Source organism: Stegostoma tigrinum, chromosome 7 (genome assembly GCF_030684315.1).
Source record: "Stegostoma tigrinum isolate sSteTig4 chromosome 7, sSteTig4.hap1, whole genome shotgun sequence".
Classification (NCBI taxonomy): domain Eukaryota; kingdom Metazoa; phylum Chordata; class Chondrichthyes; order Orectolobiformes; family Stegostomatidae; genus Stegostoma; species Stegostoma tigrinum.
This window is the reverse complement of record NC_081360.1, coordinates 5,535,322-5,558,744: the sequence shown is the minus strand read 5'-3', so window position 1 is coordinate 5,558,744 and position 23,423 is coordinate 5,535,322.

The window sequence follows — 23,423 nt, the reverse complement described above, 5'->3', positions numbered from 1 at the left end:
AGCGGTCCCCAAGCCTCCGCTTGGTTTCCCCAATGTAGAGAAAGCCGCACCGGGTACAGTGGATGCAGTATACCACATTGGCAGATGTGCAGGTGAACCTCTGCTTAATGTGGAATGTCATCTTGGGGCCTGGGATGGGGGTGAGGGAGGAGGTGTGGGGACAAGTGTAGCATTTCCTGCGGTTGCAGGGGAAGGTGCCGGGTGTGGTGGGGTTGGAGGGCAGTGTGGAGCGAACAAGGGAGTCACGGAGAGAGTGGTCTCTCCGGAAAGCAGACAGGGGTGGGGATGGAAAAATGTCTTGGGTGGTGGGGTCGGATTGTAAATGGCGGAAGTGTCGGAGGATAATGCGTTGTATCCGGAGGTTGGTAGGGTGGTGTGTGAGAACGAGGGGGATCCTCTTGGGGCGGTTGTGGCGGGGGCGGGGTGTGAGGGATGTGTCGCGGGAAATGCGGGAGACGCGGTCAAGGGCGTTCTCAATCACCGTGGGGGGGAAGTTGCGGTCCTTAAAGAACTTGGACATCTGGGATGTGCGGGAGTGGAATGTCTTATCGTGGGAGCAGATGCGGCGGAGGCGGAGGAATTGGGAATAGGGGATGGAGTTTTTGCAGGAGGGTGGGTGGGAGGAGGTGTATTCTAGGTAGCTGTGGGAGTCGGTGGGCTTGAAATGGACATCAGTTACAAGCTGGTTGCCTGAGATGGAGACTGAGAGGTCCAGGAAGGTGAGGGATGTGCTGGAGATGGCCCAGGTGAACTGAAGGTTGGGGTGGAAGGTGTTGGTGAAGTGGATGAACTGTTCGAGCTCCTCTGGGGAGCAAGAGGCGGCGCCGATACAGTCATCAATGTACCGGAGGAAGAGGTGGGGTTTGGGGCCTGTGTAGGTGCGGAAGATGGACTGTTCCACGTAACCTACAAAGAGGCAGGCATAGCTGGGGCCCAATCTGCCAATGTGGTATACTGCATCCACTGTACCCGGTGCGGCTTTCTCTACATTGGGGAAACCAAGCGGAGGCTTGGGGACCGCTTTGCAGAACACCTCCGCTCAGTTCGCAACAAACAACTGCACCTCCCAGTCGCAAACCATTTCCACTCCCCCTCCCATTCTCTTGATGACATGTCCATCATGGGCCTCCTGCACTGCCACAATGATGCCACCCGAAGGTTGCAGGAACAGCAACTCATATTCCGCCTGGGAACCCTGCAGCCATATGGTATCAATGTGGACTTTACCAGTTTCAAAATCTCCCCTTCCCCCACTGCATCCCTAAACCAGCCCAGTTCATCCCCTCCCCCCACTGCACCACACAACCAGCCCAGCTCTTCCCCCCCACCCACTGCATCCCAAAACCAGTCCAACCTGTCTCTGCCTCCCTAACCGGTTCTTCCTCTCACCCATCCCTTCCTCCCACCCCCAGCCGCACCCCCAGCTACCTACTAACCTCATCCCACCTCCTTGACCTGTCCGTCTTCCCTGGACTGACCTATCCCCTCCCTACCTCCCCACCTACACCCTCTCCACCTATCTTCTTTGCTCTCCATCTTCGGTCCGCCTCCCCCTCTCTCCCTATTTATTCCAGTTCCCTCCCCCCATCCCCCTCTCTGATGAAGGGTCTAGGCCCGAAACGTCAGCTTTTGTGCTCCTGAGATGCTGCTTGGCCTGCTGTGTTCATCCAGCCTCACATTTTATTATCTTGGATTCTCCAGCATCTGCAGTTCCCATTATCTCTAAGTTAAAATCCATCTACCTCCTCCTTAAATTTGGTCAATGGCCCAGCATCCACTACACTCTGGGGCAGTGAATTCCACAGATTCACAACCTTTTGCAAGAAATAATTTCTTATCATTTCTGTTTTTAATCTTATGTACCTCAATCAATTCTCCCTCCATTCCTATAAACTCCAGACAGTACAGGCCTAATTTGCTCAATCTCTTTTAATGAGACAAGTAGAACAAGATTACTCTAAACTTGTCCAAACAACTAACACAGTTCCTTGTCTTGGAACCCTACAAACTTCAATGGAAAGTTTACTAAATTAATCTATTTTCCTGCAGTTGTTTGGTAGTTCAGAATCTAACTTAGAACCCATCAACATGCTTTGCTGATGCAGGATAAAACTGTTGTGACCCTTTATTTTGGCACTCTCACAAATTGTCCTGATGACTGCAAGACAAAAAGTGTTGACTTGTTTTTTTCTCAGTGGTATTATTTTCTGATGTTGCTCAGCTACAATCAAGGACTTTGGGCTTCAAGTTCCAATATTTTTGCATTCTGGATGCTCAAACTGAATATCCTGACGTGTAATGTGTCCTGTTTGACATTAATCTGAGCACCAAATACCACATGCAGTCCAGAACCATGTCTGCTAACCTCTTCTCTGGAATTCTGCCTAGTGGATAGCCCTACTACCACCCAGACTCTCATCCATTCTTGCAAGGGGGAAATTGGGAGTGCCATGGGAGGAAGGTGGGTAGTGTGGCTAATTCTACAGCTTTTCCAAAGAGCCAATGCCATTACAATCGGTCAATGACTACCATCCATGATGTTGTGGAGGTGCCGGTGTTGGACTGGGGTGGACAACATCAGAAGTCACACAACACCAAGTTATAGTCCTACTGTGTTATTTGAAAACACAAGTTTTCAGAGCATTGCCCTTTCTTCAGGTGTTCTTGAGAGAGGTGGGTCAGACACAGAATTTATACTTAAAAGATCAAAGGGTCACACAACTGATGAGAGTATATTAAACAAACCTAAGTTGCTTTAAATTTTTAATCAGTTCAAAGGTTTTAATTGGGTAATATGTATATGGAAATCCCCAAATTTCTTTCAAGTCACTGCCCTGAGAAAACTAAAGGTTTTATCAGTGTAAAGAAGAGGTGACATTTTAGGTCAGATAATGCACGTTAGGTGTGAGGCCTTGTTTAGAATCTCTTTGTGTTTTGGTTTGGAGTCAGACTAGGTTTTACTTCTAAAGTAGGAATTTGTAAAACACCACATTGACTGACTGTCTCTAAATTGTGGGCTTTTTGAACAAAATAGAATGCATCTGTAAATAAAAATTCACCACATACATTTACATGTGTGGTGTGCATGCATGTGTGTGCACGTGTGTGTGTGTGTGTGTGTGTGTGTGTGTGTGTGTGTGTGTGTTTGTGAAGTGTACGTGTATGCTTGAGTGGTGTGAGTGTGTGATCCCCATCTGCAACTCCTTCACCTTTGACAACTAGTTTTTCATCCAGACACATGGAACAGCCATGGGAACCAGATTTGCACCCGAACATGCCACATTTTCATGCACAGGTTTGGACAAGACTTCTTTGCCGCACAGTGCCTCAGACCAATGCTATACATCAGATACACTGACAACATTTTCTTCCTTTGGACTCATGGCGACGAACCACTGAAACAACTATGTAGTGATATCAACAAATTTCATCCCACCATGGACTTTCCATGGACTACCCTTTAGAATCAGTCTCATTCTTGGACACATGCATCTTCATCAGGGACAGGCACCTCAAAACCTCACTCTATCACAAGCCTATGGATAACTTCATGATGCTACACTTCCCCAGCTTCCACCCTAAACATATTAAAACAGCCATCCCCTATGGACTAGCCCTATGCAGGGTCTGTTTGGATAAGGAGGAACATGACGGACAGCTGAAAGTGCTGAAGGACCCCCTCTTAGGAATGGGATATGATTCTCAACTCATCAATCACCAGTTCTGATATGCCACAGCGAGAAACCATAATGACCTCCTCAGAAGACAGACACAGATACAACCAAATGGGTACCCTTCGTCATCCAGTACTTCCTCGGAGCAGAGAAATTACGTCATATTCTTCACAGCCTTCAAAATATTATTCATGATGATGAGCACCTTGCCAAGATCCTCCCCACGCCTCCACTTCTTGCCTTCAAACAACCACCGAAGCTTAAACAGACCAACGTTTGCAGCAAACTACCCAGCCTTCAGGATAACATCAACTGCAACACTATATAACCCTGTCATGGCAACCTGATCAAGACATGCTAGATCTACAACATGGACACTGCCATCACACATGGGAACACCAAGCACCAGGTGCACGGCAGATACTCATGTGACTTGGCCAATGTTGTCTATCTCACATGCTGTAGGCAAGGATGCCCTGAGGCATGGTGCATTGGTGAAACCATGCAGACGTTACAACAACAGATGAATGGACACCACACAACGATCACCAAACAGGATGTCCCCTCCCAGTGGGAGAACACTTCAGTGGTCAAGGACATTCAGCCTCAGATCTTCAGGTAAATGTCCTCCAAGGCGTACTTTGGAATACACAATAACACAGAGGAGCCGAGCAGAGGCTGATAGCCATACTTGGTAACCATGAGGATGGCCTTAACCGGATCTTAGGTTCATGTCGCACTACAGGTGACCCCACCACACATTATGCTCTCTCTCACACACACACACACACACACACACACACACACACACACACACACACACACACACTCACTCACATAAGCACATATGCGCACATGCTCACTATCTCTCTCTCTGTCTCTCTCTCACCCCCGTCATACACACATGCTCACTCTCTGTCCCTCTGCTCCGTCACTCACACACTCTCTCTCTCTCACACACACACAACCTCTCCTTCTCTCTTACACACACACACACACACACACACACACACACACACACACACACACACACTCACTCACATAAGCACATATGCGCACATGCTCACTATCTCTCTCTCTGTCTCTCTCTCACCCCCGTCATACACACATGCTCACTCTCTGTCCCTCTGCTCCGTCACTCACACACTCTCTCTCTCACACACACACAACCTCTCCTTCTCTCTTACACACACACACACACACACACACACACACACACACACACACACACACACACACACACACACACACACACACACACACACACACGTAAATCTACAGGGAGAATTTGTATGTGCAGGTACATTCTATTTTGTTCCAAAAGCACACAATTTATAGACAGTTAGTCAATGTGATGTTTTATAAATTCTTGCTTTAGAAGAAAAACAAGCCTGACTCTAAATCAAAATGCAAGCAGATTCTAAACAAGGCCTCACACCTAATATGCATCGTCTGACCTAAAATATCACCTCTTCTTTACACTGATAAAACCTTTAGTTTTCTCAGGGCAATTGGGGATTTACGTACGCATATTAATCAATTAAAACCTTTGAACTGATTAAAGATTTAACAGCATCTTAGGTTTGCTTAATGCACCCTCATTAGTTGTGTGATCCTTTGATCTTTTACTTTTAAATTGTGTTTCTGATGCCATCTCTTTCACTTGCACGTGAAAAAGGAGTGGGGCTCTGAAAGCTTGTGCTTTCAAATAAACCTGTAGGACTATAACCTGCTGTCATGTGATTCCTGGCTGTTACCATCCATGATGTAAGAGTAGAAGAATAAGAGATGACCTTTTTGAAACAAGTGAGATCATATAGACAGGGTGGCTGTGCCTTTACTCTGCAGTGTGAATTTTGAGCTAGGTACAGGCAGAAGGTTTAGAGGGGAAAAACTTTCAGACCCAGAGGGAATCTGGAACTCACTGCCTGTAAGGATGGTAGAGGCAGAAATCTTCATAAATTTAAGAAGTAATTAAGTGTGCACCTGCAATGTCAAGCTATATGATGCTATGGACCAAATGCTGGAAAATGTGATTTGTATAGTTAAATGGGTGTTCTTGACTGGTGTCGATGCAATGGGCCAAAGGGCCTTTTTCTCCGTTATGGACCTCTATGACTCTGATTCTCACTCTCTAAAAATAAGGGGTTGCCCATTTAACCAAGATAAGGCAAGTATTTTCTCAGGGAGCATTGTGAGTCCTTGGAATTCTCTTCCTGAACAATTAGTGCGAGCAGAGTCCTTGAGCCTTTCTAAGGCAGAGGTGGGCAGATGCTTTAGGGGAGCAAATTACTGCAGATGCTGGAATGCGTACAGAAGACAACAAATGCTGGAGATCACAGTGGGTCAGGTCATGTCCATGGATAGAGAGCAAGCTAACAAAGCTGATGAAGAGTCATCTATGCTCGAAACGTTAACATGCTCTCTCTCTGTCCATGGAGAGATTCTTGTTGAGTGAGGAGGATACCTGAAAAGTATTGGGGCAGGGGAAAGTGAATCTGAGATTATAATCTTATTGAATTATACTGCAGGTTGGAGGGACTGAATGGCCTACTCCTGCTTCTTGATCATACTTTTCTAAGATTTCACGATTCTCTCCATTGGATCTATTCAGATGCTCAGAGGCAGGATTTCAGATAAACATCAGATTAATTTAAAGGTGTTCACCCTTAAACAGAATTGTATCTACAATGGGGATGTGGCCCATGCAGCCAGAGGAATAAAACCAACATATTTCTCTCAAATCTGATGCCAGCAGCTATTAAAGGAGAGAAATTTGCTTGTAATTCTGAGAACTACTGATTTCAAATTCCTACTGACACAATGAAGCATAATTCATATAAAACCTACAGTACAGATAGAAGTAATTTGACCCATTGAGCCTGCATCAACGATTTAAAGATCACCCTACCCAGATCCAGCCCACCCCGGTATTTATCACAGTTGATCCAGCCAACATACGGCTGTGGACACAATGGACAATTTATCATGACGAATCCACCTATCCTGCACATCTTTGGTCTGTGGGAAGAAAGCAGTCTACCTGGTGGAAACCCAAGCAAATATGGGGAGAATGTGCAAACCACACAGATGGTCACCCAAGGCTGGAATTGAACCTGAGTCCTTAGTACTGTGAGGCTGTAGTGCAAACCGCTGTGATACCATGCTGCCCCTAAATGGTAAAGAATTATTGCAATCTTTTCATCCAGGTGAAAAACTTGATTAGATGACAACAATGGACAGAGGTAGTGCTATAAGGTTTTTACAGAGTGGTTTGACCAGAGATGTAGCATTGCTTCATGCAGCAATGAACAAGGGTAGGGCCACAATACCTCTTCAACATAATCTACTCTAATCATCTTTCTTATAATGCGTCTGTTTTTCTCCAATTCTGACCTCTTGCTGATGCCGGATTTTAATTGCTTATTCATTACTGAGCATGACTTCGGCAGTCAAACCTATGAGTTGTGGAACACCCTCCTTAAATCTCATTGCCTCTCACCTTTGGTGGCTTCATGCTGGGATCAGATTGGTAACAATCCTCTAAAGTGCCTTAGATGTGTCAAACGTCCAAATGAAAAGGAGTTAGGTTTGATGTAGATTTTGTGGATAAGTTCGGCATTTGTTAGTAATATGGAACTGTTACCATAAGACCGTAAGATGTAGGAGCAGAAGTAGGTCATTCAACCCATCGAGACTGCTTTGCCATTCAATGAGACCATGACGAGTCTGATCATCTTCAAATCCATTTTCCTACTCTTAACTTTCCTGGTTAACCATTATTGACTTATTCACTTCCTAGAATGCTTCTTCCTCAATCAAATATACTGTTACTGTGAGCCATGACCTATTTTCTTAAACTTATACCATTGTTACTTAAACCTGGAGGAAGGGATAGATGGCCTGATTAGCAAGTTTTCAGATGACACTAAGATTGGTGGAGTAGCAGATAGTGAAGGGAACTATTGGAGAATGCAGCAGAATATAGATAGATTGGAGAGTTGGGCAGAGAAATGGCAGATGGGGTTCAATCCAGGCAAATGCGAGGTGATCCATTTTGGAAGATTTAATTCAAGAGCGAACTATATGGTAAATGGAAAAGTCCTGGGGAAAATTGATGCACAGAGAGATCTGAGTGTTCAGGTCCATTGTACCCTGAAGGTGGCAACGCAGGTGGAAAGAGTGGTCAAGAAGGCATATGGCATGCTATCACTCATCCAACGGGGTATTGAGTACAAGAGTTGGCAGGTCATGTTGCAACTGTATAGGTTCAACCATATTTGGAATACTGCATACCGTTCTGGTCGCCACATTACCAAAAGGATGTGGATGCTTTGGAGAGGGTGCAGAGGAGGGTCACCAGGATGTTGCCTGGTATGGAGGGCACTAGCTGTAACGAGAGGCTGAGTAGATTAGGATTATTTACGTTAGAAAGGTGGAGGTTGAGGGGGAACCTGATTGAGGCCTACAAAATCATAAGAGGTATAGACAGGGTGGATAGCAAGAAGCTTTTCCCCAGAGTCAGGGACTCAATTACTAGGGGTCACGATTTCAAGGTGAGAGGGTAAAAGTTTAAGGGAGATATGCATGGAAAGTTCTTTACACAGAGGGTGGTGGGTACCAGGAACACGTCGCCAATGGAGGTGGTAGAGGAGGGCACAATAGCATCATTTAAGATGTATCTAGACCAATATATGAATGGGCAGGGAGCAGAGGGATACAGATCCTTGGAAAATAGGCGATAGAGGATGTGGATCTGCGCAGGCTTAGAGGGCCAAAGGGCCTGTTTCTGTGCTATATTTTTCTTTGTCCTTTGTACTAAACCCTTTTGTTGTTAAGTTCCTTCCTTAGTCCATCCCAGCCAGCTCAGTCTTCAATCCTTTGTAACTACCTTTATTTAAATAACACAGTTATTTCTGACTCAAGTTCCTCCCTTTCAAAATTCAATGCTAAATTCTACCATATAGTCGCTGTTTCCAAGAGGATCTTTGACTCTGACATCATCTATTAAAACTGTCTCATTATTCATCACCAGATCCAAAATAGTCTGATCCCTGGTTGGATCCACTTCACATTGTTGTTTTGACCTGCTTCGTGAGCAACTTGACTTCAGACATCATTTGTCAGCAAATTAAACAGAGCATCTGAGTAAGGCAGCAGTCAACTTCAAAGTGATAACTCCTTGCTGGGTCTTGTTCTGTGTCTGGACAGGAGTTGTGCCAATAAGAACAGTCAGTGGTCATTACCTTTTATTGCTGTTGACCATTAATCATCACAAGAATTTATCATCTGCCATCTGATTCCTCCAGTTGCCACAATTTGTTTGCAACATACTGAATGATCATTTCCTCTCACATTGCTCCACAATGTGACCAAAATAATTCCTTGGAGGGCAGCAGCATTGGTTGGAGGTCCAACAATTGTGGCCTCAGACGTACCCAGCTCTCCTTCACAGGGTATCTGAAAAATTCTTCAGAATTTAAGTGACAGATAACCAGGTCACACTTGATGTTCAGTCCTAGTTTGCTGAAAAGGTATAAATAGAGTCCCACAGCAACTGTGGTTCAAACTGTGTGACTTACTTTAAAAGCCTTCAGAAGTAATTATGTAGTACAGACCTAGAGCTTCATGCCAGCTATTCAAGGTTGGGGCCAGCAGATCACCCTCCCCACAGCACATCAGAGCAGCATTGGATTATAATAATAATATAAGACCATGAGACCAAACAGCAGAAGTAATCCATCTAGCCCATCATGAGTGCTGTGTCTTTCAATGAGACTGATCTGATAATCCCCAAGTACTGTACAGCCTTTTGGACTCAATATTGAGTTCAACAGTTTTAGGGCTTGATGCACCTTCACTCATGTCCTCACTCCAACTCCCACACACCAGGCCTTGTTATCACATGGCCTGCTATTACGCACATTGTTAGCACTAATGGTGCCCATTAGCAGCCATTCATTCTCCTAGACTGACCGTTTTCCATTCCTTTTTCTGTCCAACTGTTTTTCTCGCTTTTTGGGCTCTAATTCCACCTATCCTTTACCCCCTCCCCCAACCCTATCTTCTGCATTAAAAAACAACTTTTTCCTAGCTACCATTAGTTCTGAAGAAGGGTTATTGGACCCAAAATGTTAACTCGGATTTCTGTCCACAAATGCTGCCAGACCTGCTGGGATTTTCCACCAATTTCTGTTATTGACATCTAAAATATTTTTCCAAGTGTAGCCACTTGAAAGGTAAAAAGTACACAGGCGATGTTGTGTGTAGATAGGTAAAATAGTGATAGAACAATGACCAAAAGCCTGTTTCCGAAGGACAGCTGGGCTGTTGTTGGGAAGGCAGTTTCAAGATTTTGATCTCGTGACAGTGAAAGAACAGTGAAATAATTCAAAGGCAAGATAATGCATTGCTGAAAAAAAAGATTTCTTGCCATAGATTTTTGCATTGCAATCATCAGGATGTTTGTGAAATTATGAATGTAAATGAAAACAATATTTTCTAATGTATGAGAAGACAGTGCTGATTGGTTGTCAAGTAGACTTTGCGGTATAGGTGTTTTCAAAGTGAATGCCCCAGTTAAGTGATAACTGACAATTAATCCTCTAGTTTGTTCAAATATAAACCAAGCAGGTTGAATCTAATTGGTCTAGGCATTGCCAGAATAATGAACCAAAGAAAGACTTTTTGCCTATTTTGTTCATTAGGAACAGGTGTAGTGCATGCATATGTTCTTTCTGTCTGTAAAGAACAGTGCCCCATTTATTAAAATGTGTGGCTTGAAGATGGCAGATGAATGGGCTGCTTTGTCATGGATGGTGTCAAACTTCTTGAATGTTATTAGAGCTGCACCTATCCAGGCAAGTAGGGAGTATTCCATCACGCTCCTGACTTGTGATTGGCAGATATGCTTTGGGGAATCAGGAGTAGCTTATTTATTGCAGGATTCCCAACCTCTGAACTTCTAATGCTGTTGAACAGAAACAAAATCAGAATATCCATGGGGAAGACAATCCTTGAACTCTTAGTTGTTGTGATTTTCTGCATAAACTTATTCCAAATACTGAACAACCAAGAGTAAATGAAACTTATTTTCAGTTGAAAAAGTCAGCTAATATTTCACAGCTATTTGAAGGATCTCAGCTGTGTCCTGAACAGTTACATTCCCAGGGCCTTAGTAATTTATAGCATGAAGAGTTATAAATTTGTAATAATGCAATCAGAACAGTCATGGATTTGGGTACAATGTAACTGGCTGGAGAACATTAGGAATGTAGAGCAGGGGCTTGTTCGTTTGCCCGTACAGACCCTGGAGCCTGCTCCACCACTCAATAAAATCATGGCTGATCAGGTCTTGGCCTCAGTTCCACCTTCCAACCTGTCATCCATAATCCCGGCTCCACTGTAGTTCAAAAACCTGTCTAAATCAGTCTTGAATATTCCAATGACTCAGCTGCCTACTCTCTGGGAGATTTCCAGTAATGGCCATCTGAGAGAAGGGCATCCTCCATATCTCTGTCTTGAATGAGAGGGCTCTTACTCTGAAACTATGCCTCTTTATTCTAGATCTCCTCAGCCCCTCATCTAGCCTAAATTTGATAAAGAAACTGTTAAATCTCGCATCAAAATGTTGCACAATATATCATTTTCCCCAGTTCCATAGCCTTCATTTTCAACTCAAAAATGTCGACTTTTGACATCGGTCATCACCTTTCAAGAGCCTTTAAAGTCTGGAACAGCTCCTACAGATTAGAGGGTACCCAACATAACCCTACTATTTGCAAGTGGAAAGAAACAGAAAATTACAGTCCAGTGAGTTTGACACTGGTAGTGTGGAAAATGCTAGAGTCTATTACAAAAGATTTAATTACATAATTTAATACTGGCAGGATCTTACAGAGTCAGCATGATTTTACAAAAGGGAGGCTATCCTTGATGAATCTACTGGAATTCTTCAAGAATGTAACTAGTAGAGTTAATCAAGGGAACCAGTGGATGTGATTTATTTGGACATTCAGTGCGGTCACACATAGGAAATTAGCGTGTAAAATTGAGGCGCATGGAATTGGGGGTAGTGCGCCAATATGGATAAAGAACTGGTTGGCTGACGGAAGACAAAGAGTGGGAACAATTGAGTACTTTTCTGAGTGTGACTAGTTAAGTGCAGGGATCAGTGCTTGGCCTCAGATATTCAGGTGTATGTTAACGATTTAGATGAGGGACCTAATTATAATACCTGAGTTTACAGACAAAACAAAGATGGGTGGGACAGATCCTGTGAAACTGGTGCAGGGATGGTCAATATGAGTGAGTGGGCAAATATACAGCGGATGTAGTGCAATATGTACACTTCAGTAGCAAGAACAGGAAGGCAGATTATTATCTGAAAAGCAACAGATTGGGACAAGGGGAGATACAACAAGACCTTGATGTCCTTATATACAAGTCAATGAAAATAAACATGCAGGTGGAGACAACAAAGAAGGTAAATGGTATATTGGGCTTCATAGTAAGAGGATTTAAGTACAGGAGCAGGGATGTCTTGCTGCAATTTTACAGGCCCTTGGTGAGATCACATGTGAAGTATTGGTCTCCTTATCTGAGGAAGGATGTTCTGACTATGGATGGAGTGCAATGAAGATTTAACAAAATGATTCCTGGGATGGCGGGACTGATATATGAGAGAGATTGGATGAGCTTGGGCTATGTTCACTGGAGTTTAGAAGAACAAATGAGGAGCTCATAGAAACCTGTAAAATTCTAATTGGAATTCTAACCAGACAGGGTAAATCTTTGAAGGATGTTCCAATGACCAAGGGGTCCAGAACCAGGGAGTCGCATTTTAAGGGTACAGAGTAGTCCTTTTTTGGACTTAAATGAGGAGAAATTTCTTCACCCAGGGAGTGGAGAGTCTATAGAATTCACTGTCAAAGAAAGAGGTTGAGGCCAAAATATTGAATCTTTTCAGGAAAGAGTTAAATAATGCTGGAATGTGAGACTAGTGTTGATTATTGTAACTTTGGTGGTATAAACTTAATGGGCTGAAGGAGATCTTCTCTACTGTATGATTATGTGACTCTAAATTTAGTTCTTATGACTAAAGGGATCAAAGAGCATGGGGAGAAAATGGAAGCTGGGGATGAATTGGATGATCGACCATGATCATACTGAATGACAAAGCAAACTGAAAGAGTTGAATGGCCTACTCCTGTTCCTCTTTTTAATGATCTAAAAAAAAATTAAACTTAAAATAAAAAAGGTCCCCAGATCCCTGAAAGCAGGAGGACTGGTAGAAATTGTGGTAAAGCAGACATCTGAGATGCTCTCCTTCGTACAGTTATACAGTCACAGAAGTGGGCCCTTTGCCCCAACTTGTCCATGTTGACCAGGTTTCCTAAACTGAACTAGTTCCATTTGTCTGCATTTGGTCCATATCACTAAACCTTTCTTATCCGTGTACCTGTCCAAATGTCTTTTAAATCTTATAATTGTATCCATTCTATCCCTTTCTCTGGCAACTTATATGCAGCACCCCCTGTGTGAAAAAGTTACCCCTCTGATCACCTCTCACCTCAAATCTATGCCAAGATAACAAAGTGTGGAGCTGGATGAACACAGCAGGCCAAGCAGCATCTCAGGAACACAAAAGTTGACATTTCGGGCCTAGACCCTTCATCAGAGAGGGAGGGAGGAGGGTAACTTCTTCAGGTTAAGCATCCTTGGAAGAGGCTTTGCAGTGAGGTTAAAATTGTATCAGTGATAATGGGAACTGCAGATGCTGGAGAATCCAAGATAACAAAGTGTGGAGCTGGATGAACACAGCAGGCCAAGCAGCATCTCAGGAGTACAGATGCTGCTTGGCCTGCTATGTTTATCCAGCTCCACACTTTGTTATCTTGGATTCTCCAGCATCTGCAGTTCCCATTATCACTGATACAATTTTAAACTCACTGCGAAGCCTCTTCCAGGGATGCCTAATCTGAAGAAGTTACCCTCCTCCCTCAAATCTATGCCCTCTAGTTTTTGACTTCCCTAACCTGGTGAAAAGACATTTGCTTTTCACCTTGTCTATGCCCTTTATGAATTTACGAACCTCATTAAGGTCACCCCTCAGCCTCCCATGCTCCGGGGGAAAATGTTCCGGCCTGTGCAACCTTTCCTTATACCTCAAACTTTCCAGTCTCAGTGACATCCTTGTAAATGCATTTTGCACTCTTTCCAGTTTATTAACATCCTTCCTGCAGGAGGGTGACCAGAATTGTATGTAGTACAAAAGTTAGAGTGTGATGCTGGAAACATGAAAAGCACTGGTTTGGCCACAGCCAAAAGTTTGTGTACTGTTCTGGCCACTAGATCACAGGAAGGAGATATTACTCCAGAGTACAGAGAAAAATTACCAGAATGTTGCCGGGGTTTGAAAACTGCAGCAGTGAGCAAAATTTGGAAAAACTGGTATAGTTTTCCTTAGAATAGAGGAGGCTGAGGGTTGACATCATTGAGATGTATGAAATAATGAGGTGCTTTGCAAGAGAGGGCAGAGATTCCTCATTTATCTTAGCCGAGAGGCTAGTTACCAGGGGACACAAGTTTAAAGGTTGAAGGATTAGAGGGGACATGAGGAGAAATCATTTCACCTAGAAGGTGGTGAATGTCTGGAATTCACTGTTTAGGGGGTGAGGTGGAAACCGTCGACTCAGTTCGAAGGAATATGAATCTGAAGTGTTAGAACCTGCAAGGTTATGGGCCAGTTCCATGGGAGTTGAAATGTTAGAATTCAGCTAGAACAGACACAATGGCCTGAATAGCCTCTTCCTACACTGTAGTTTTTCCATGGCTCTGGTTATTTGAAAGCTCAGTACATATAAAACATCCACTTAAAAACTGAAATTGCCCACAAAGGAATTAATACTGTCTATTTAAGTGATAAATGATGGGCTAGTACACCAGGGACAACTCTGAACTTCTCAGTAATAGTGCGTGGGATCAGTTCTTGTATTTCTACCCCCTAAGGTGAAAAGAGAACTGAATATAGTCTATCCAGTGCTGGTCCCACAGTGTGATAAACAAAACCCTCACACTTGAATATGCTGTAGCATTTTAATGGTGTTGTTGATTGCTCAATGTGTTAAACAGCTCCAAGGGATTTGACTGAGATATTCTCCAGTACACTTTACATTAATCAGAGTCAGTTTTGTTTCCCACTGATCTGTCATGTGCAGATTGCATTTCTTCATATTGTCAGGACATGATTATTACAGCATCTCAGAGAATAGGCCAGTTTATGGTTGATTTCAGAATCCCAATCATTAATGTAGATAGGACATACTGATGACCAAGACCCAACTCCTTGCACAAGTCACACCACTCTGCTTATAACCTCTCCCCTACTCCCCAGCCTCCCACTAATGCACATCTCTCCCCCCTTAGCCTGCCCCTAATATCCATTCCTCCCACATCCTGAACCTCCCTAATGTACACCCCCCTCTCCCTGAGCCTCCCCGATGTACACCACCCTCCCCACCACACCACCTCTGAGCATCTCTGTCCTCCTCCTCCTCCTCCTCCAAGCATTCCCCTAATACACACCTGCCTCCTACAGACAGTGTAAAGTGGTAGACTGGTGAGGGGCAGGCAGCCAAGTGACTGTTGTACTGAGCTCAGGTGAGATTTAAAATTAAGGTAGCATTGGTGTTGGTAATTGAATCATGCTGTGAATTTGTGAAGAGCTGCAGTATGCTACCTCATTGCTGGGACATCAGGGAGTTATTAAACAATTTCCAGTGCCAGCCTGGCTGTTCCCGTCTCCTAATTGCCTGACAGCTTCAGGAGGCTAATGCTGGAGATGGGCTTGGAATACCTGAGAAGCAGGTGGGTGAGGGCACTGGACAGGGGTGGGTTCACTGAGCAGGGTTGGGAGGTACTGGACAAGGTGAAGTCACTGGATGGGGATGGGGTATTGAACAGGGTTGGGTAACTAGACAGGAGCAGGGAAACTGGGCAGGGGCTAGGGGAATGGGCAAGAAGGAAGAACTGGAAGGGTTGGATAAATTAGACAGGTGTAGGGCACTGGACAGGGATTAGGAACTCTGGACAAAAGTTATTGACACTGGACAGGGGCTGTGGACATTGGACTGGTATTGGGGGGTACTAATCAAAGGTGAGGACATTGGAACTGTCATTTAGAGCAATTCTGGAATTAAAAACTATGACACAACAGGGAGATGGTGAGAGGTCCATTGTCAGGCAATAACTGTAAGCAGCATGAAATCTAAGAAATCATTTTCAGCATTACACTGGCACAGTAAATGTTGCATTTAATACTTATAGAAATTTGGATTATAGTGCCTTATGCTCCAACCTTCAATGACGGTGTTGAATACAGCTCCAAGATATCATAATATTGATAGTATTATCTGTATTTAAGAACCACTTTTAATTTGTAATTAAAATCTTTACCAATTCGATAAAGCAGAATCGTTAGATGTGGTATATTTGGATTTTCAAAAGGCTTTGATAAAGTCCAATACAGGAAGTTGATTTAGCAAAAACATGGGTTAGGAGGTAATGTGCTGGCATGGATTAATAATTGGCTAACAGACAGAAAACAGAGAATTGAAATAAAAGAGTCATTCTTGAATCAGCAAATTGTAATCCCAAGGATTAGCACTTAGGCTCCAGTTTTTTCATAATATGTAATCAATCATAAAGAGGTGGCATCAATATATAATATTTCCAAATTTGTGCATAATACAAAGCTAAATGGAAATATGTGTTGTGAGGAAGGTGTAAAATGTTTTCAGGAGGTTTTGGACATGCATCGTGAATGGGCAAGAATGTAGCAGATGGAATGTAATGTGGAAAAAAATGAGGTCATCCACTTTGGTAGGAGGAACAGATATGCAGAGTACTTTTATGGCAAAATGTTACAAGTGGATCTAGGTGACTTGTCTAAACTATCATGCATGTGCTAGGAAGGCTAATGGAATGTTAGCCTTTATTATAGGTGGATTTCAGTACCAGAAAAGTAAAATCTTAATTCAGTTGTTTAGGAGTTTGGCGAGACTGTATCTGGAATATAGTGTGCAGTTTTGTTTCTTTATCTCAGGACAGATATTTACGAAGATAGATATTCCAATCCACCACAGCTCAGGTTGAGGCATGGATGCTGTTGTATCTGCATTTTGCAGCACAGTTGGGCAAAGGTATCATGAGTTAAGGTTACAGTGGGTAGCCCTTGTTCTTCAGTAATCCGTTAGGTAAGACCCTTGGGAACCCCAAACACAACAGGTACATGACAGTGCCCCAGAGTAGTACAGGAGCTCTGGCAGCTGTCAGGAGAGAGGGCACACACTTCCAGCAAGTCAATAACATAGATAACAGATCAGGTCAACATTGACAGAATGGAAGCCTTCTTGTTGATAAATTCTGCAGTGTTGTGACATAGCCTTCTCAATGTCAATGGCCAGTACAGTCAATGTCACCCCTCACTTGGGGGGATCCCAGCTATGTTCCTGAATCCTACTGCCTGGGCTGCAGCACTGACCTCACTCAGTGCACAGCAGGCGAGATGAGGGCTGACAGAAGTGAACTTTCAACCTTGCTCAGTGTCTAACATGAAGGTGGACTGGGGCAAGTGGCACTGATTTCCTTGTCGTATTTTCCAGATGTCTGTCTTGTTTGGTTAATTCGGTAAAACATGAGTTTAAACATTAATGATATGAGCAGTGGCATTAGCAAGGCAATTATCAAATGTTAATCATCATCATTTGGCATTTGGCCACTGCCAAGTGAGAATCTACCCATACCACTTGTGAAAAACATAAGCTATGAAGAAATGATCTCAATGTTGAGGTGGGCCTTGTCACCCGATTCTATCATATATCACATTATATATAGGTCATGTTGCTCAGACCCAGAGAAAATTCAACCCTACATTTCTCACTGGAGTAAGGTTGAGTCAGGTGGAGAGGGGAGGGTGTTGTCAGGTTTGTTAACGGGGTATCGGTTGTTAGGGGGAAAGAATCGGATGCCTGGTCTTTCGAGGGGCTGAGTGTTATAGGGTAAGGACAAGAGTCAGAAGTGGAGCAAGAGTCAGTTAATGGAAGGCTCAGTTGTATGGTTAGCTAGCAGTTAGAGCAGGCTTTAATCCAGGAAATCTCCACAAAATATACCCAGGATAATGCGTTAAAACCATCTGAGAAAAGTCTCCAGGTCTGGATTGAAGAGATTGGGCAGCTCTGTATACAGGGAATTGTCCATCGGAAACTTAAATTTCCTGAGGAATTCAAAGCTATGGGTAAGTGCAGAAAAGTGTGACTGATGTGGATAGGTCAACGCAGACTCGATGGACCAAGGGGCCTCTTCTATGCTGTATCACTCTTGTAGCATAGAATCCCTACAGTGTAGCAGCAACCCATGAAATCCACACTGCCCCTCTGAAGAGCATTCCACACAGCCAACCCACTTCCATATCCCTTTAGCCCTGCATTTCCCATGGCTAATCCACTTTACTTACACATCCCTGGATGCTACGGGGCAAATTATCCTGGCCAGTCTACCCCTAACCTGGACTGTGGGAGGAAACCAGAGCACCCAGACAGAACTCACACAGACACAGAGAGAATGTGCAACCTCCACATAGTCAGTCATCCAAGGCTGGAATAAAAGACAGGTCCCTAGCACTATGAGGCAAAAGTGCCAGCCCCGTAGTGCCACCCCTCCAGCAAGTGAATAACAGAGATAACAGATCAGTTCAACATTGACAGAATAAAACCCTTCTTGTTGATAAATTCTGCAGTGTTGTGACATAGCCTTCTCAATGCCAATGGCCAGCACAGTCAATGTTACCTCACACTTAGGGGTATCCCAGCTATGTTCCTGAATCGTATTGCCTGGGCTGTAGCACTGACCTCACTCAGGGCAAGATGGGAGCTGACAGAAGTGAACTTTCAACCTTATCCAGTGTCTAACACGAAGGTGGACTGGGGCAAGTGGCACTGATTTCCTTGTCGTATTTTCCAGATGCCTGTCTTGTTTGGTTAATTTGGTAAAACTTGAATTTAAACATTAGTGATATGAGTAGTGGCATTAACAAGGCAATTATCAAAATGTTAATCACCAATATTTGGCATTTGGCCATTGTCCAGTGAGAACTAACATCTTTGTCATTGTGTTGGACTTCCCAATGATGACTATTGACATCAGGAGGTGCCAGGGATACAACCATATGAATCAGGAGCAGGGATTCGGTCTCTTGAATCTGCTCTGCCATTCATAGCTATTCTGTTTGAGTTCTGAATTTCACATTTCCCTCTACCCCCAATAACTCTTGGTCCTTTGCTTGACAAGAATTCAGCACGTGAATTTGACGAGTGATGACAGGGCCAGATGAGCCGTATCTATGATGGGAGGAACAATGTCCTGTGTGGGGGAAATATTGACCTCTGCAGGAGGAACATTACTCTGTGTGGGGAAATTGTCCTGCGTAGGGTGGTCATTGACATCTGTAGGTGGGACATTGCCCTATTTGGGAAAATGTCATTGACAAGTGTGGGAGGTACAATACCTTGTGTGGGGATCAATGCCCTGCTGTGGAAGATAGCGGGGGTTACAAACTTGTGGTGGAGGGATCATTATTATCGGGTGGGTGGGAATTCTCCTGTGAGGGCCTGGCATTATCCTGTGAATTGTCTTGTGTGTGAATAGTTCATCTTATGTGGAGGCAGCATTCTTCTGTGTGGCAACATTTTCCTATTTTATGGAAGGCATTGTCTTGTATTGGGAGGGAATATTCTGTTGTGTGGGGGGACATTGTCCTTTGATGTGGAGGGGGCATTGTCCTGTGACGGGGGATATTGCAATGAAGGAGGGACCGCCATGTGGGGGGAAAGGGGCATTGTCTTTTTGGGGGCTCTTATTCTGCGGGAGGGAGAAATGCATTATGGGTGTTTGAGGCCATTGCCCTCAGGGGTACATTGCTTTTTGGGTGGGGTGGTTTGCACTTTGTGGAGGCATTGATCTATTGGGGGCTGCATTTGCAATGCCATGGGAATGCTGACTTTATGTGATACACACAGCTGATAAACATGCTGTTCCGTAATGAATGGTTGCCCTGGAATAATTGTAAATTCCAGGGTAATTACAAAGTAAAGAACCGGGGAAGGTCAATCACAGAGGCAATCCAGACAAAACCAGTGAGTGAAACTTTCCACTTCCTGCATCCAAACTGTGAATGTGCTTACATCAAGATTTCCTCAGGGTCCTGAGGCACATCAGTGACTGAATGGACTCTGAGGCCTCTCCCATACCAGGGGAGTGTGGTTAATCATTTCAGCTGCTTCTGACCTGACTCAGCAATGTCCATCTCTTACAGTGGACGCAAGCCTGTGATTGGACCAACTGCATCAGGGACCTTCATTGTGAGCACAAGAGCCTAGGTAGCAGGCTACCTCTTGAGAAATGAACTTCCACTGCCCTGCCCCACAGGTTTAAGGCACAATGTGGTCCCAACATTGAGCTCCCAAAACTTCCAGGGAAATCTCAGAATGAGTCAGTCTGGGCAGCAATGAGGAGGAATTTCTTCACTTAGAGAACTGAAATTCTTCATCTCTTCAGCGCAAGACATACAATACAGGTATGGTAATTGTGTACATGGCCCACATCACCATTTCCACTACATCTTTGTCCCTATGTTTACAGAGATTCCCACTGAATGTCAGTCCATCATTGAGAGGCTGGTTCTGCCACTAGCTCAAACACATAGCATTGTAACTCAGAGGCAGGAATACTATTTGCTCCATGCTCAAAACCAAAAGAAAGCTCGGCATTGGGAAAAATAATAAAAATGGAAGATAAACATGAAATAAATACAAAACATAACAAAAAATAGAACCTGTCACAATATGGTTTATGGTAAGTTAAATAATTATAAATATATATTTATGTGAAAATATGACATTGTACTTTCAAATATTGAAAAATGTAACATTGGATTCAATGTGGTCTACGGAAGTAACAATATTCATGGAGATGTTATTCTGAAACACAATATGTGTTGCAATTGTCCACACCCTCCCAGGACCTTGCTGGCATACAAGCCTTGCACAGACATTTGTATACATGGCTATAAATCCCAGCGAAACAGGATTTAGCAGGCTCAGAGAAATGGAAGGACAAAAGTGATTAAAAAACTGATGAGAATGACTGTCATAAGATCACTATGAGTTAACACATCACTGAGCAAATGGAGTATGTGAAGGAGGAAGCAACAGGTTCACTGCCAATGGTGAGCCCTGATAGCAGATTAAATAGCAACATGTTGTAAATTTGCAACACTATCCTGTTGACTGCGATAAGCAAGGTTCTTCGCTTAACTTTAGGTCTTTTCCTCCCTGCACCTGTTGGCTTGTGAGATTTTATGTTTCACTACATTTAACGTCCAAGTGGTCTTTGGGGTCCTATCTTGCATTTGTGAAATGCCTCTATTCAAACACGTGGGTGTCCAGGGACTCTGACTGCTCCGTATTGCCAAAGCTACTTCTAATTGACCAAGAGAGCCTAATATTATGGAAGAAGAGACAATTTTTCTTGTTTTTCTACACTTGTGGGTTGAGCATTAGGTCATCAATTCATTTCAAATTATTAACAGAAAATACTGCAAGTGTGGAAACATGAATTAAAAATAACTTTGGACATCAAACAATGGAATAATTACAATCTCAAAAGTGAAAAAAATGTTTAGAACAAAGAACAAAAGAAAATTACAGCACAGGAACAGCCCTTTGGCCCTCCAAGCCTGTGCAGATCGAGATCCTCTGTCTAACCTGTCATCTATTTTCTAAGGGTCTGTGTCCATTTGCTCCCCGCCCATCCATGTACCTGTCCAGATATATTTTAAAAGACGCTAACGTGTCTGCGTCTACCACCTCCGCTGGCAACGTGTTCCAGGCACCCACCACCCTCTGCGTAAAGAACTTTCCACGCATATCTCCCTTAAATTTTCCTCCTCTCACTTTGAACTCATGACCCCTAGTAATTGAATCCCCTACTCTGGGAAAAAGCTTCTTGCTATCCACCTTGTCTACACCCCTCATGATTTTGTAGACCTCAATCAGCTCCCCCTCAATCTCCGTCTTTCTAATGAAAATAATCCTAATCAACTCCACCTCTCTTCATAGCTAGCACCATCCATACCAGGCAACATCCTGGTGGACCTACTCTGCACCCTCTCCAAAGTGTCCACATCCTTTTGGTAATGTGGCGACCAGAACTGTACATAGTACTCTAAATGTGGCCGAACCAAAGTGTTATACTGTGATGGAATCACCAAAGTGTGGAAACAGTGTTCAGCCCATCAAGTCCACATTGACCCTCTCACCAGACCCACCCCACTAACCTGCATTTCCTACAGCTAACCCAATTTACCTACACATCCCTGGACACTATGGGGCAATTTAACATAGCTAATCCCATCTACCTGTTAAGGAAACCAGAGCACCAAAAGAAAACCCAGGCAGACATGGGGAGAATGTGCAAACTCCACACAGACGGTCACCAGAGGGTGGAATCAAACCCAGGTTCCTGGCGCTGAGGCAGCAGAGCTAACCACTGAACCACCATGCTGCCCAGGTCACAGACTCTGTTTCTTTCTCTGCGCTGATGCTACCTAACCTACTGAGGTAGTTTCATAATATTTTCTGTTTTTTATTTTGTTAAGTTCTTTCATGGACAAGGCCAGAATTTGTTGCCAATCAATAATTGCCCTTGAACTGAATGACTTGCTAGGCCAGGCAGAGAAGAGTCATGTAAATTGTATGGACTTGTTATCACACATGTAGGCCAGACCATGTAAGACCAGCAGATTTCCTTCCCAAAAGGGCATTAGTGAACCAGATGGGTTTTTATGACAATCGGTGCTAGCACATGGCAGCATTATAGAGACCAACTTTATTATTGGATTTAAATTCCAGCAGATGCCATGGTGGGAGTTGACCCCATAGCTCCAGAATTTTAACCTGGGGCCTTTGGATTATTAGACTAATGACTTGTGATTTACTTGTCACTACTGCTATTTTCTGTTGACCACATTTCACAGTTGTGCTGTCAATCCAGAATTTGTGGTCTATGTAACCAATGGGAAATCTCAATCCTTGAAACAACCTCAATCATAATTCCACCCACAACAATCTTTAATAATTTACCTGATGTATCAGTGATCACTACTAATGCTGTCACATGGAAGTTGTCAAGTGTTGTATAAAAGTGCAGTCAGAGTTGTGGTGCTATCAGAGCAAGCTAAGCCTCTTGTTAGAGGTTACATTACTGGATTAATAACAAGTTCATATAGCTTGATATTTCAGTTCAGTTTAATATATTATGGATGTCTTAATGTGAGCAGAACTCCTGCCAGTTTTGAAGACTTCAAGCTGAAATACTATTAGGGGCTTGCCATTTTTCATCTGTTTATTTGCTTGTTGCAACTGTCCCACCAATTGATGGTCTTTGCACAGATTCTAATAGAGACTGCTGGGTGATATCCTGGAGGCTATCAGCTGTCACTGTGGATTTGATTTGATTTATTGTAGTCACGTGTACCTAAATACTGTGAAAAGCTTTGTCTGTGAGCAGATCATATGGTGCTCAGACAGTCTGAGGCATGCAGGTTACGCAGCACAGGGGGTGCATGAAGCAAGATCAACGTTAATAACATCAATATTATTTGAAGTTAGGGGGGCCATTCATCAGTCTAAT